Source organism: Rhinoderma darwinii, unplaced genomic scaffold (genome assembly GCF_050947455.1).
Source record: "Rhinoderma darwinii isolate aRhiDar2 unplaced genomic scaffold, aRhiDar2.hap1 Scaffold_926, whole genome shotgun sequence".
Lineage (NCBI taxonomy): Eukaryota > Metazoa > Chordata > Amphibia > Anura > Rhinodermatidae > Rhinoderma > Rhinoderma darwinii.
Genome location: NW_027464499.1, coordinates 82,501 through 87,500, shown reverse-complemented (window position 1 = coordinate 87,500; position 5,000 = coordinate 82,501).

The following is a 5,000-nucleotide window of genomic DNA, read 5'->3' as shown; positions in this document are numbered from 1 at the left end:
GCCGTTCAAGCCGTTTCGAGGCAGAATGAGGTCATCAAGAGAGTGACCATTTTGACCAATAATGAGTCACTCTCTTGCATTGACATAATGACCTGGGTGGAGAGACATGGCGAGGTCAAAGGAATGCCCCAGAAAAACCGGGATGAGCATGGGATCTGGTCTGGGGCCTGGACCTTTTCCGTAAAATTAAAGGTCCAGGGGAACTCGGTGTCTCACATGCCCTCCTCTGCTTTCCTGGGGAGGGACAGGATCTTGGTCTTTTACCAGGGGCAGCCGAAGGTCTGTCACAAGTGCGGCAGCCCCACACATTTTAGCGCCCAGTGTAAGGAGAAGAGGTGTGCGCTGTGTGGGGCTCTGGGCCATCTTGCCGCCACGTGCAAGGACATAAGGTGCAACCTGTGTGGTGACCTTGGTCACCCCTTTAGCCGCTGTCCGCGCTCCTTCGCTAACCTGGTCTTTAACCCGGTGGCGCCTGGTCTGGCTAGTGGCAGTGGTCAAGGTCACGGTGTCGCTGGGGAAGGGGCTGGTGAGGATGGAGGGGTGATAGGGTCGAGGAAGGTAAGGACCCTGCCTTCTTCCAAATTTAGGAGGCAGGAGTGCCGTCGACTTGAGAGGGAGCAGGAGGGGCCCCAAAGCCATGGGGTTCAGTCTGCCGTCCCTCAGGAGGCTGGCATGTCTGCGGAGGCCCTTGGGGATGGTGGGGTAGAGGAGGAGATCAGGAGACTGGTCAGGAGGAGAGGAGAAGCCCCCTCTAGTGAGTCCTCATACTATGGTAGTTTGGATGAGGACGAAGTAAAGGGGCAAGATAAGAGAAAAGACACTGGTAGGAAGGCCCTGTATAAGACCAAAGGGGCCCCGTTAAAAACATCCAAGACCGGCCAGATCCCAAAGGAGGGTTTGACTGGCTCCCCCCTGATAGGGCTCTCCAACCGGTACCAGGCCCTTCGGGAGGACATCTCCTCCTCTTCGGAAGAAGGGGAGGGCGAGGGTGAGGTACCGGTGCGAAGGTCGGGTCCTTCGGGAGGTGCTGGACCCTCGAACCAGGTAGTGGGCCGAATACCTGAGGAAGGGGTTGTCACGGCACTGGTGGACAAAGGGGGAGGTGGGGAAATGGGGGAGGTAGTGGGGGAGGGGGATGGGAGTGTAAATAATATTGTTAAAAATGTTGTGGACTCACTTTCTCCTCTTTTGGTTCTAGATGGAAAAGACCTTTCCAAAGGCATGGATCTCTCGGGTGCGAGTCTCAAGAGAGGCAACGAGGATTCCCCGGACCCAGATAGCGACGGGCTAACTGGGGGAGGGAAGAAGCTAGCGGTCGACCTCGATCACTCTTGATGGCGGTACCTACTCCGTTGACCCTGGCGAGTATTAATGTCGCCAGCATTAGGTCAGATGCGGCCAGATTCACGGCCTTTGATTTTCTCGGCCGGGTTGAGGCCGATGTTTTATTTTTGCAGGAGACCAGGGTGCCAGACCTGGCATCTGTCCATATGGCCAGGAAGGAGTGGAGGCATGGGCCATCTTACTGGTCTCTTGCGGCCGAGCCGTATAGCGGAGTAGCTGTCCTTTTCAGGACGGCGGAGGTAAAATGCCGACGAGTAATCGAGGTAGAAATGGGGAGGTGTCTGGTCCTGGACGTCTTCATGAAGGGGCAAGAGCTTAGGCTCATAAACATCTATGGTCCACAAACCAAGTGGGACCGCAAGTGCCTCTTTATGAAGATCAAGCCTTTTCTTTTTACCAGCCGCCAAGTGGTCTTTGGAGGAGACTTCAATACGGTTGTGAGACAGAAGGATCGGAGGGGCTCCAAAGACAGGCTGGGCTATGACAGCGTCGCTTTGAATAGCATAGTCAGTGAGGCTCGTCTGGTGGATGTCCACATTAGGCACACCCCGGACCACAGTGGTTTCACATACCATAGGGGTAGTCAGATTAGGTCTAGAATAGACAGGTTTTATTTGAAGGAGGAGGCTGTCTCCTCACCACTTGTGGTTGTGGAGGTAGAATTCTCCGATCACTGTTTAATTGTTTTTTCTTTGAACGTTGCAGAGACCCATCGGATGGGAAGGGGCTTTTGGAGATTGAATTCGGCACTCCTGGAAGAAGCGGACGTCAGACAGTCCTTTGAGGATTTTCTGCAGAGCCAGGTACCCCTTTTGGGCCTTTGTAACAGTAAGTCAGAGTGGTGGGAGATGCTCAAGAAACGCGCGGCAAAATTCTTCCGCCAGCTTTCCAACTTTAGGAGCCTGGCCGGACACTGTCTGTACCAGGACCTAAGAAGGAAACTCGAGCAGCTGGTCTCGACAGGGGGTAGCCGTAAGGATATCTCCTGTGTGAAATCATTGCTCAAGAGGTGTCAGTACGATAGGCACACATCCTTAGTTTTTGAGAGGGATTTCGGGAAGTATCGCTCGCCTGACCCTTACAAGAACTGTAGGATGTCAGTGGATTGCAAGTATGTGGCAGGACTGATCGACAGTACGGGATCCCTGAACAGGTCCAAATCAGGGATTCTGGAGGTGGTCAGATCCTTCTACTCACACCTCTTGAGTAAGAAGGAACTAGATCGAGACAAGATGTCGGCTTTCCTGGCTGAAACCATTCCGGAGCCAGGGATAAGCCCCTCTCTTGGCGTTTTGACAGAGGAAATCAAGGAAGGGGAAGTAAAGAGGGCGATTGAAGGGCTTGCTCTTAAGAAATCGCCGGGACCGGATGGCTTAACGTCCGAGTTTTACAAGACCTTTGGGGAAGCTTTGATTCCCCTCTTGACTGGGGTTTTTAATGAGTGTCTATCCTCGGGCACTCTACCAAAGTCAATGTGTAGGTCAGCCTTGATTCTGTTGTCAAAGGGTAAAGATCCGTCCCGTGTTGAGAACTGGCGTCCCATAGCGCTTCTCAATACGGACCGGAAGATTCTGGCTAAGATACTGTTCAACAGGTTGGTCGAGTTTGCACCGCGGCTCCTTTCGGGTGTCCAGCACTGCACTGTCCCGGGTCGTAGCACCTTTAGTGCTGTCCTGGGTGTCAGGGAGGCGGTGGAGCAGGGCAGAGCTGGGCACTGGAAGGGGTACATGCTGTCCTTGGATCAGGCAAAAGCGTTTGACAGAGTTGATCATGAGTATCTCTGGTCCACCCTTTTGAGATACGGTCTGCCTGGGGGGTTTGTGAATTGGCTGCAAACATTGTATGCAGGGGCTGAGACTTTCCCACTGGTGAACGGTTGGGTTGGTCGTCCTTTTGGGGTGGACTCTGGTGTCCGTCAGGGTTGTCCTCTTAGCCCGCTGCTATACGTGTTCGCGATCGACCCCTTCCTTGTGAGGGTTGACCGCGGGCCGTTGGTGGGTGTGAGGATGGACTTGGCGGTCGAGGAGTCTGTCGTAAGGACGATAGCGTACGCCGACGATGTCACTATCTTCGTCTCCTCGCAAGGGGAGGCGGAATGGGTGATGTCTGAGGTAGATCGCTACTCGGACGCGTCTGGGTCCAAGATCAATCTGGATAAGTGCGAAAGTCTCTGGTTGGGAGTGGGGGACCCAGATTTTTGTCTCCCAGACACCCTCCCTGTGCCCCAAGACACTGCAAAAGTTCTGGGCATAGATTTCGGCAGAGGAGACTATCCTACTCAAAATTGGGAGAGCAGACTGCAGATTGCCACCAAAAAGGTGAACCAGTGGAAAGGTTGGACTTTGACCTTCAGGGAAAGGATCAACTTGGGCAAAACATACCTGCTCCCGTTGTTTATTTATCTGGGCAGCATTTGTATCTTGCCAGAACCCTTCTGGACACGAATCTACAGCCTGTTTTTCCAACTGTTGTGGGGAAACAGGCTGAACCTAGTTAAGAGAGAGGTGACTTACCTAACAAGGAGACAAGGAGGGTTGGGTATGGTCAACCCGGTAGTGTTCCTGGTGGACACCTTTCTTAAATGTAACGTGGCAATCCTCTACAAAGAGAGGGCTCCTTTGTGGGTAGTTTCATGCAAGGTGTGGTTTCAGCCGTTCTTCCAGGAATGGGAGAACGGAGGGCGAGTGAAGGATCTTCGATCGCAGCGGGGGCATCTCCCGGCTTACGTTGCCCCGGTTCTGAAGGTTGTCCGCCGATGGTGTCTGGAGAAGGATGAGGTGATTGCGCTGCCGAGGAAACTCCTCGACAATAGGGTGATCACCTCCTATTTCCAGGCATCATTGGCCCTCAAGGACTGCCCAGGTAGGGATCTGAGGGAGGGACTAACATTGTTGAATTCAAATAGGATCCCCCAGAAGTATTGGGACTTGACCTGGCGCTGCTTCCATGGTAAGTTATATGTGAGGGGAAATTTGAAGTACAGGAACTCTGATGAAAGGGATTGTCCCCGGGAGGAGTGTGGCGACACGCTGGAAAGCATGGAGCACTTCCTGCTTCAGTGTCCCCTCAATATAGAGGTGTACAAACAGGTGGGAATCTCCATCGGGTGGCCAGAGATGGAGAGCCTCTCCTATGCTGAGTGGGCCTATGGGGCGTACAGAGAAGTTGGTAACAGGGACCGATGCACTTTATTCCTAGTTAGTGCAGTGGTCAGGTTCTACACGTGGAATGCACGGTGCCTAGTTTCGACGGGAAGAAAGACCCTCCAAAGGGGTGAGGTATGTAGTAACATCCTTGGTGACCTGGTGAAGGTGCGCTCTTTGGAGTTTGAAAGACTGGGTGCACGTAAGGCCTCCCGCCTATGGAGGGGTTTTTCTTTTGACGTGCCCTAGTCGTTCAAGCTTCTTCCTGGTGTAGGGCTGTATTTCAATCACCCTAGCCTTTTGTTTTGAATTATGATGTGGATGTTAAGGCTTGAGGACACCGAACCAGCGTACTCTTGAGACGAGGTGGTGGGTAGGTAACGAGATTGGTATGGGTTGTTATGTAGGGATAGTGGGGCTAGTGAGGTTTTGGGTGGGGGTTTTTGGGGGGTGGTGGGAGGATTGTATATGTATATATGTAAATTTGTTGGGCACTGGGAGGTCAGCTTTGGC